Raw genomic sequence first — 11,477 nt, 5'->3', positions numbered from 1 at the left:
AGCCTAGTCAATGGAGGGATTGTGTTGCTGGAGCCAAGAGAATACCAATATCACAGGAACCTGCGGATACTCAACCAGCAGGGATTTAATCGTCTCGCTGTGGTGCTCTAACACCCACGGGAATGGAGAGGGGTTGAGTGGGGTTGCCCAGCTCGGATGCCAGGGTAACGTCCATGAGACTCACATCGGCCCCCGAGTCGATGAGTACCTGGAGAGACTTGGACTGGTCGCCTCACAGCAGGATGGCATGGAGAGGGGGGCGGGTAAGGGGAGAAGAACAATTATCTTTAAGACCCACCAGTCTAGTCACTCAAACGAATGAGCTGGGTCTCTTGAAGGGACAGGTAGACAAAATGAACGGCAGTACCACAATACAGAAAACTCTAGGTCTCAAGTCTGCGTACGCGGTCGGCTGGAGACAGCCTAGCTCTACCAAGCTGCATCGGCTCGGTAAGAGGTGAACCAGCAGTCTCCAGAGGTTCTTTGAGGGATACAGGTAAGCTCGGATCCTCTTGGGGACGTAGATGCCGGGGACTTCATCAGATGCAAGGTGATATCCCTGAGTGAGTGATTGGGACCGCAATCGGACCTCTTCTCCCTCCTAAGTTCCATCGATCTGGATGGTTAAAGCGATGGGTGAGTCGAGATTCGTTGGTAGTTCTCGGGCTGCCAGCTCATCCTTTACCTCCTCTGATAATCCACGCAGGAACATGTCGAACAGCGCTTCCGGGTTCCAGGTACCCTCCGCTGCTAGCGTGCGGAACTCCACCGCATAGTCTGCCACACTGAGGGTGTCCTGCCGAAGCTGGAGTAACTTCCGGGCACCCTCTCTCCCAGACACCGGAGCCTCAAACTTTTCACCTCCGCCATGAATACCTCCAGACTGAGACAGACAGCGGATTGCTGCTCCCACAACGCCGTGGCCCAGGCGAGTGCCTTCCCGGACATCAGCGTAATAATGTACGCTATCATCGAGCGGTCCGAGGGGAACGAAGAAGGCTGCAGCTCGAAAACGAGGGAGCACTGGGAGAGAAAGGCCCGGCAGGTTCGGGAATCTGCATCGTAGCACTCCGGGGGAGGTAAGCGAGGTTCCTGGGAAACCAGGGTGACGGCGCTGCTACCAGCCATGTTACTGAGGGGCTGGGAGGTTACCGTTGTGGTAGGCTGCCTGATAAGCAACCCACGAAATTGCCCTCACAATGCGTCCAATGCTAGGTCGTGATGTTCGGCCACGTCCTGGAACCCTTCCATCAGACCGCGAAGCAACTCCTCATGTGTACTAATGATGGATCCTTGGGAGGAGATGGCGTTGCGGAACTGGTCCAAGTCTGCTGGGTCAGTCATGGCCAGTTCATACCATCAGGTTTCATGTAAGACCCAAGTGCAGACTGTGTAGAAGTAACAATGTTTATTGTAGCAACAGGGGCAGGCAAACGACAAGTCAAGGCAGGCAGGGGTCGGTAATCCAGAGTAGGGGCAAAGGTACAGGACGGCAGGCAGGCTCAGGGCCAGGCAGAGCGGTCAGGCAGACGTGCTTGGAGTCAGGACAGGCAGGGGTCAAAACCAGGAGGGTGAGAAAAGAGAGACTGGAAAAAGCAGGAGCTGAGACACAAAACATTGGTAGGCTTGAACAAACAAGACGAACTGGCATTCATTGACAGACAGAAAACACAGGTATAAATACCAAGGGGATAAGTGGGGAAGATGGGCGACACCTGGAGGGGGTGGAGACAATCACAAAGACAGGTGAAACAGATCAGGGTGTGACAACTCGTTACCATGGGTTCATAATTTGTTGAACTCAAAGAGCTAATTTCTGGTGTGATTTTAATACCAAGATATATGAAACCTTGTTCTGTATTCACAAATGGATGCTGTTCAACTGGATTCAGTCTCTTTTGCTTGTTGAGGAAAATAATGGAAGATTTGGTTTTATTAACTTTAAACCCAGAAAACTGACCAAAGTTATTAATTAAATTGGAGAGGGAAGAGATAGAATTCTTTAGATCTGTTATGAATAAGAGGGTATCATCGGCATACAGGGCCACTCGATGTTCAAAATCTGATGTTTTTATTCCACTAATTGACGAGTGGCGCCTTATAGCTATTCTATAGCTAAAATAAAGAGTCCTGGACTGGCATCCTTGTCTCGTGCCCCAAAAAGCTTAAAAAGTTGTGAAATCAAGTTGTTAGTGGCAACTTCTGCAGTGGGGTCGGTATACAATATCTTACTCCATTTACAGGAGTAGTTCCCAAACCCAAATCTCTTAAGCACTTCAAATAAATAAAACCACTCAACTCTATCGAATGCCTTCTCTGCATCAAGTGAGAGTATGGCAGTATCAGGGGATCCTTCACACATGTTTAGTAACCTTGATGTTTTTCATGAAGACATTTTGGTCTTGGTGTATTAGATATGGGAGCAGTCTATCCAATCTCCTGGCTAAGGTGTTAGCAATCATTTTTGAGTCGGAGTTCAGAAGAGAAATCGGTCTGTAACTTTCACATTTTGTTGGGGATTTATCAGGCTTCAGAATAAGAGTGATTAAAGCACTCCTTATAGAGGGGGGGAAACAACCTTTCTGAATCGATTCAGCATACATATCCAAAAGTGGACCTAGAAGTTTGTCCTTAAATATGTTATAAATATCTATTGGGAGCCCATCTGGACCTGCCGCTTTACCTCCCTTCATAATGAAAATAGCATCAGATATTTCAACACCATCCAATTCCTTTTCCAGATGCAATTTTGTGTCTTCTGAAATAGAGAGAGAATCAAGACCATCCAAAAAGGATGTCTGATTAGTTAAGTTCTCAGAAGATTCAGAGTTGTAATGTGTGTTGTAGTAGGAAGCAAATGTTTGTTTTATTTTTACAGGATACATTGATAATTGTCCTTTAAATTATGAATTGCATTAATGGCCCTGTCTGAATTTAACTTCTTAATGCACCAGGCGAGCAATTTACCAGGTTTTTCACCTTGATCATAGAAGGACTGTTTCAGCCTCGTTACGCTGTTCGCAGCCTTTGAGGTGGAACGTTCTTCATACTGATCTTTAAGAGCAAATAATTCCTTTGTTTACTTCTACTGAGTTATCCAATAGAACTTCCCTCTTCAATTCTCTGATTTTGCTGTCCATCTCTCTCATTTTCAGATGTCATTGATTTGAAACTGGTAAAACATTTGCCACTTAACATATGCTTTGAAAGCCTCCCATCTGGTACTCGCTGACGTTTGGTCAGTGTTCAATGTAAAATAAACATCTACAGTTGACGTCGGAAGTTTACGTACACTTAGGTTGGAGTCAAGGTTGGAGTTTATTTAACAAAAGGCATATCTAGCCAGATGATATGTGAAATATCACGTAGTATTCGTTTGAAAAGTAGCAAAGAATAGCTCCACCTAAAACAGAAATGCTAGTTAGTGAAGCCTGAGACTAACGTTAACGTTACAGTATGGACAGTCCAAAATAGTTGTAGATGATCCACAACGCAGGGTTTGTTGCTAGTAGCTACCAAGTATCAAAATGGCCAATACATATAGCGTTAACGTAGTATACCATGCTACGTTTATAAACCATAAACAGTATCAAGGATTAGAAATGAACAGGCTACGTGAGAAAAAGAGATACCATTGAACGGCCCTTTGCACATGATGTCAGGTTTGCATGTGAGTGTCAATCATTTTAGTCCAAGGATTTAATCGAAACTTAAGTCTTCATATAAAGTAGTCCCGATGCTTCTCGGTGGTCCAGGATGAAAGAATACGGTCCTGCTGTGTTAAGGCTGGCTCACTGGCTAAATAAGTGAGGTAACGTTAGCCATTTCGAGTCCGTTGACATGGAGCTAAACATCTTCGCTGGCATTTTACAGCGTTTTATGTAATCCAACGGATGAGAACTATCAACATAACAAAAATAAACTTAAACATGACGTCCAACGTTCAATGGACAGCTATCTCGCCTGTCATATACAGTGGGGCAAAAAAGTATTTAGTCAGCCACCAATTGTGCAAGTTCTCCCACTTAATAAGATGAGAGAGGCCTGTAATTTTCATCATAGGTACACTTCAACTATGAAAGACAAAATGAGGGAAAAATCCAGAAATCACATTGTAGGATTTTTTATGAATTTATTGCAAATTGTGGTGGAAAATATGTATTTGGTCACCTACAAACAAGCAAGATTTCTGGCTCTCACAGACCTGTAACTTCTTCTTTAAGAGGCTCCTCTGTCCTCACTCGTTACCTGTATTAATTGCACCTGTTTGAACTTGTTATCAGTATAAAAGACACCTGTCCACAACCTCAAACAGTCACACTCCAAACTCCACTATGGCCAAGACCAAAGAGCTGTCAAAGGACACCAGAAACAAAATTGTAGACCTGCACCAGGCTGGGAAGACTGAATCTGCAATAGGTAAGCAGCTTGGTTTGAAGAATCAATCTGGTGGAGCAATTATTAGGAAATGGAAGACATACAAGACCACTGATAATCTCCTTCGATCTGGGGCTCCACGCAAGATCTCACCCCGTGGGGTCAAAATGATCACAAGAACGGTGAGCAAAAATCCCAGAACAACACGGGGGGACCTAGTGAATGGCCTGCAGAGAGCTGGGACCAAAGTAACAAAGCCTACCATCAGTAACACACTACCGCGCCCAGGGACTCAAATCCTGCAGTGCCAGACGTGTCCCCCTGCTTAAGCCAGTACATGTCCAGGCCGTCTGAAGTTTGCTAGAGAGCATTTGGTGATCCAGAAGAAGATTGGGAGAATGTCTGATGTCAGATGAAACCAAAATATAACTTTTTGGTAAAAACTCACTCGTCGTGTTTGGAGGAACAAAGAATGCTGAGTTGCATCCAAAGAACACACCATACCTACTGTGAAGCATGGGGGTGGAAACATCATGCTTTGGGGCTGTTTTTCTGCAAAGGGACCAGGAAACTGATCCGTTGTAAAGGAAAGAATGAATGGGCATGTATTGTGAGATTTTGAGTGAAAACCCCTTCCATCAGCAAGGGCATTGAAGATGAAACGTGGCTGGGTCTTTCAGCAATGATCCCAAACACAACCGCCCGGGCAACGAAGGAGTGGCTTCGTAAGAAGCATTTCAAGGTCCTGGAGTGGCCTAGCCAGTCTCCAGATCTCAACCCCATAGAAAATCTTTGGAGGGAGTTGAAAGTCCGTGTTGCCCAGCAACAGCCCCAAAACATCACTGCTCTAGAGGAGATCTGCATGGAGGAATGGGCCAAAATAGCAGCAACAGTGTGTGAAAACCTTGTGAAGACTTACAGAAAATGTTTGACCTCTGTCCTTGCCAACAAAGGGTATATAACAAAGTATTGAGATAAACTTTTGTTATTGACCAAATACTTATTTTCCACCATAATTTGCAAATAAATTCATAAAAAATCCTACAATGTGATTTTCTGGATTTTTTTCTTCTCATTTTGTCTGTCATAGTTGAAGTGTACCTATGATGAAAATTACAGGCCTCTCTCATCTTTTTAAGTGGGAGAACTTGCACAATTGGTGGCTGACTAAATACTTTTTTGCCCCACTGTAGAAGAAACTGAGCTAACCGATGAGCACATACAGGCTACAAATAATATAAGGAAACTTTGAGGGGGTTAGCTCGCAATATTATTCACTTAGCTGTTATGCTAGCTACAATACTACAGTAGCAGCTAATAAATTAGCTAATGTTAGTTAGCTTGCCAACAGTCACATAATCCAAGGTGTTTTAATTCTCCGTAGTCCAGAGTGGTGGTAAACTTCACAGCGGGAACATGACTAGGAAGAAGATTCACGATGTATGCCACAGATGAATGCCTAGGCTTGAGAGGGAGATTCAAACTTGTGTGACCGTATTGTAAGTCAGACGTAGTTTAGCTGGGAAGGCTATTCCATAGGCAATGTTGAGGGACCTGAGATGGCGTTTGACCCCGTCGTAGCCTTTTGTTTTTTGGTGCAGGTCCCAGATAGATCAGGGAAGAGCTCTTGGTCCCCATACATCACCTTGCCCTTAGCCCTAGCTTTCCTCATCACTCTGACTTTGTCTTGAAAGTTGAGAAACTTCATGATAAGGACTCGAGGAAAGGGGTTGTTTCTTGGGCCTGTAGGAGCCGGAAGCAGATGGGCTCTTTTAATAAGCAGGATGTCCGTAAAGTTGTCAGGCCTCAGTGCCTCGGGAAGCCATCTCTCAAGAAATGCAACTGCATCACCATTTTCCACTTTTTCAGATAGATTAACAAGTCTCAAATTAGACCTCCTGTGGATGTTCTCGGGCGAGCTTAGTTTTGAGGTAAGGTCCGGCACCTGTTTTTCCAACTTTTCGGTCGTTGTTTTGACAGGGACGACAGTATCTTCCACCATGCTAATGCATTCCTCTGCTACGTTCAAACGCGTGGAGTAGGCTTGAAGGTCATGTTTAACCTCACTAATCCCTGTTAAGACACCTTCGAGTTTGGTGGAAAAGTCCGCCCTCAGAGATTGCTTCCAAAACCCCTTGTTTCTGATTCTGGTGTAGGTCGTCGACATCGTTGGTTGCCATGTTGGACTTGTGGTGTGAGGAGCTAGCTGAGCATGCAGGGCAAACTGGGTTAGTAGAGCTGGCTGAATTAGTAGGGTTAACTGGCCTAGCCTGGACCACGTTGTTGATACGAGATGTTCTTCTTGTTTTAGGAGGACTATGTTTAAGTTGATTCATAATAGATGTAGATACGCCTGAAATTGTCCAAGAAAATTGCTGTTCGTGTTACGAGGATTTAAAACAAGACATTCAAATAATTTAAAAGAAGTTCACCCAAAATTGTCAGGAGAGCACTAAAAACACATCCGCTCAGTTCAATGCCATAACCACGCCCATGTATATAACTTTTAAATTATTGTTATTATTTTATCAGGGGGTGTTGCAGCACCCTCTGCATCCCTACTTCCTGTGGCTATGCAGCCATATACACAACAACTGTAATTTTGCAGACAAGAAAGCACACAATGTTGAAGAAAAATCCCACGAAGACTGGTAGCCCAGACGCGCTTATGAAAACAGCACACACTGTAACTATCGATTCAGGACCATGGACAGAAGGCGACCACCAGTCAGCCCGATGAAGTGATAACATTAGATGCACTGCCAATTTCAGCACCACCGGAATGGACAGCCGGACAACAGGGCTGCGTTCAGTACGTTTTTATGCTCTGGAATGTTCAATTGAGCGGAAATTGTGCTGTACTGAATAACCAGTTGAAAAACGGGGAGGGGTTGGGTTGTGGGTTGGGGAACGCTGTCAGCATGGCCACTGCCCTTTAAATATATCACTCATTCCTTCAAGCCACACCTTGCCACACCCACCAAACGGGAGCAAACGTACCTCAAAGTCTGTTCAAGAATTTCAAGAAAGTTTTTGGGAAATGTGTTCAGTACAAACCATTCCGCAATGTAGCAAACGGTCAAGCAAACTGAATGCACCCCAGGAGCACCTCAGAGAACAAACCAATAGGCTACATTGGTCATTGTCCCATACCAATAAAATAACACAATGCTGTATATCTATCAATAGCAATTAGACCCACAAAAGCATACAATGACATTAACATCACAGAAAAATCTGAAAGATGTATTGAAGTAAAACGCAAAGGCCTAAACTATACATTACATTCAAAAATCAGCCAAACAGCCAGTAGACTTAGATGAGGGAAAACCAATGAATGAATCATTCTGGCAAGGCGGCCAAGTCCATAAAGGTTGTAACTTACCATTTAGAAAAGTTGCAGCCTCCTCCATGCAGTGCTGAACCTCATGAGAAGTTTCTGATTCCATTCTCCTTCCTGACGAATTTTACTTGTCAGGTCCCTCTCAAACGCCAGCTGGACAAGCTGGGATTTTTGTTGATGTAACTAACAATCTGTGTCATGCTGTGTCTGTGTTCACTGAATACGTTCTTCAGGGTGGACAAGGAATGGCAAGCCACAATAAACTCCCCTTCTCCTGGTTCAGTTTTGGTTAGATCCAATAGGTCGTCAGGTACTAGTGCCTGGTTTAATGGAGCTGCAGGTGCTTGTTGTGATGTTACCCTCGTGCCGCCGGTGCAAGGCCCTGGCTCTTCTTGATGTTGTTAGTTAGCAGGCAGCTGGGGGATGGGCAAGGATTACACTTGCTGTAGGCACGGGCCAGCAGGCTGCTCAGTGAACTCGGCATCGCTCTCGTCTCGACATGGTGGTCATCCGTTTTTTTGTTCTTGTCAGTGCCCAGACAATTTCGGATATCCATGCTGATCAAAACTTAGCAAGCTATGATTATTCAGCGTACCGCTAGTAGTTGCTAGCTAGCCTATTATTAGCTGTAGCTGTCTGCAAAAGTGAACACATTTCTTCCCTTTCTGTGTGAAAAACACTGTCAATTTGTCCCCGCCCCGGGTGGGATCCAATGAGCTTCCTAAACAAGGTAATGAAGGTGCTACCTTATGACAGTGCATGGCTAGGTGCCCAATCAGAAGGTATTTTGATATTTTGACTACTAAATGTTACATTACTACACCATTCATATACCATTTGTGATGTTATGGGGAAACAAACAGGGTGGCACAAATTCTATCCACCTCCCTAAGATCCATGTTGTCAGATCTTATTTTTTGATTGACATTTGTCATTAAAAGTCATGAATGCAAATTGTTTTGTGTTCTACTTGTAGCCCCAGTGTCACGCCCTGACCATAGAGAGCTGTTTATTCTCTATGTTGATGGGGCGTGATAGTGACTAGGGTGGGTCATCTAGGTGATTAATGGTTTATGTTGGCCTGGTATGCTTCCCAATCAGAGACAGCTGTTTATCGTTGTCTCTGATTGGGGATCATATTTAGGTAGCCATTTTCCCCATTGTGTTTGTGGGATCTTGTCTACAGATAGTTGCCTGTGTGCACACCAGTAGCGGTTCGTTTGTTCTTGTGCTTTATTGTTTTGTTTGGTGAGTTTCATTTAATTAAAAGATGTGGAACTCTACGCACGCTGCGCCTTGGTCCGATCCTTTCGAACGATCGTGACACCTAGCTGTCCTGATAATGAAATGGTAAAACACGTCAATGCAAGGTTAAATATGATGCCAGAGCAGCCATATTTATACAATTTGTGAATTTCAGGTTTTTCACTTAGGGATTGCCTGGGATACACCGTGTTATGTTCCACTCCTAAGAGGATTGTATCCCCCAAATACATTCATACACACACACACACACACACACACACACACTGATTGAAAAAAGGTCTGACAAGGTTTTGGGGCAGTTGGCATCATGCTAAGTGCTGTCTCCCAGCCAAATTCCTGGCTAGTGAGGTAAGATGAGAGATATGTTATCAACTGCATGCCTGGGGCTGTTAGGCTCTCCAAGGTGCAGGGTGCTGAGAGGGGAAGTATTGAAAGAGCCAGGAGAGGAGTTGATATCTGTTGGATCAAAGGAGTCAGGCCGTGCCTGTGCCCATCTCTTCTACTGATAGACCCATCCCCACAATAGTTAGCATACCTGTTAGCAGAGCTAACAGTCCCAGGATACACTAAAGCTGTTTGGATGAAACCACAGAGATGTATCTAAGAACAGATATAGAACAGATATAGCCCTTGGTTCACTCCAGACCTGACCAACCTCGACCAGCACAAAAACATCCTGTGGCGGACTGCACTAGCATCGAATAGTCCCCGCGATATGCAACTTTTCAGGGAAGTCAGGAACCAATACACGCAGTCAGTCAGGAAAGGCTAGCTTTTTCAAACATAAATTTGCATCCTGTAGCTCTAACTACAAAACGTTTTGGGACACTGTAAAATCTGTTAAATCCATGAAGCTAATGGAACAAAAGATATGATTGGGATGCACCCTACCGGGCAGGAGAAAGAGGTAAATTAAGAAATCAGAGGAAGGAACAGGAGCCGTGAACAATGAGGCAGAGACAAATCTAACTAGTTGAGCTCAACAGCACACAGTTCTAAAGAGGGACAACAAATGAATTGATTTCCTCAAGGTATTTTGAAATATGAGTTTCCATATCTGCATTTTAGAAAGGGCTGCTGTCAAGATATTGAATTGCATTGCGCAGCAAGAATAACAAATCAAGGAGCCAACATAATTCCTGACAGAAAAGCTTACAAATACAAGCTGCTCTGTGCCAAAAAGCTCTTAGTTTGCTAGACATTCAAGTCCATGGATAATAAGAGCCCCTCCTCCCAGCTGCCCACTGCACCGAGGCTAGGTAACACTGTCACCACCGATAAATCCACAATAATTGAGAATTTCAATAAGCATTTCTCTACGGCTGGCCATGCTTTCCACCTGGCGACCCCAACCCCGGCCAACAGCTCCGCACCACCCGCAGCTACTTGCCCAAGCTTCCCCAGCTTCTCCTTCACCCAAAACCAGATCGCAGATGTTCTGAAAGAGCTGCAAAACCTGGATCCCTACAAATCAGCTGGGCTAGACAATCTGGACCCTCTCTTTCTAAAACTATCCACCGCCATTGTTGCAACCCCTATTACCAGTCTGTTCAACCTCTCTTTCGTATTGTCAGAGATCCCTAAAGATTGGAAAGCTGCCGCGGTCAACCCCCTCTTCAAAGGGGGTGACACTCTAGACCCAAACTGTTATAGACCTATATCCATCCTTTCCTGCCTTGCTAAAGTCTTCGAAAGCCAAGTTAATAAACAGATCACCGACCATTTCGAATCCCACCGTACCTTCTCCGCTGTGCAATCCGGTTTCCGAGCTGGTCACGGGTGCACCTCAGCCACGCTCAAGGTACTAAACGATATCATAACCGCCATCGATAAAAGACAGTACTGTGCAGCCGTCTTCATCGACCTGGCCAAGGCTTTCGACTCTGTCAATCATCGTATTCTTATAGGCAGACTCAACAGCCTTGGTTTCTCAAATGACTGCCTCGCCTGGTTCACCAACTACCTCTCAGACAGAGTTCAGTGTGTCAAATCGGAGGGCCTGTTGTCCAGACCTCTGGCAGTCTCTATGGGGGTACCACCTGTCTCTTATACACATCTAGATGTGTATAAGAGACAGCTCTATGGGGGTACCACAGGGTTCAATTCTCGAGCCGACTCTTTTCTCTGTATACATCAATGATGTCGCTCTTGCTGCTGGTGATTCTCTGATCCACCTCTACGCAGACGACGCCATTCTGTATACATCTGACCCTTCTTTGGACACTGTGTTAACAAACCTCCAAATGAGCTTCAATGCCATACAACACTCCTTCCATGGCGTCCAACTGCTCTTAAACGCTAGTAAAACTAAATGCATGCTTTTCAACCGTTCGCTGCCCGCACCCGCCCGCCCGACTAGCATCACTACTCTGGACAGTTCTGACTTAGAATATGTACAAATACCTAGGCGTCTGGCTAGACTGTAAACTCTCCTTCCAGACTCATATTAAGCATCTCCAATCCAACATTAAATATAGAATCGGCTCCTATT

Source organism: Salvelinus sp. IW2-2015, linkage group LG23 (genome assembly GCF_002910315.2).
Source record: "Salvelinus sp. IW2-2015 linkage group LG23, ASM291031v2, whole genome shotgun sequence".
Lineage (NCBI taxonomy): Eukaryota > Metazoa > Chordata > Actinopteri > Salmoniformes > Salmonidae > Salvelinus > Salvelinus sp. IW2-2015.
This window is presented reverse-complemented; position numbering follows the sequence as displayed.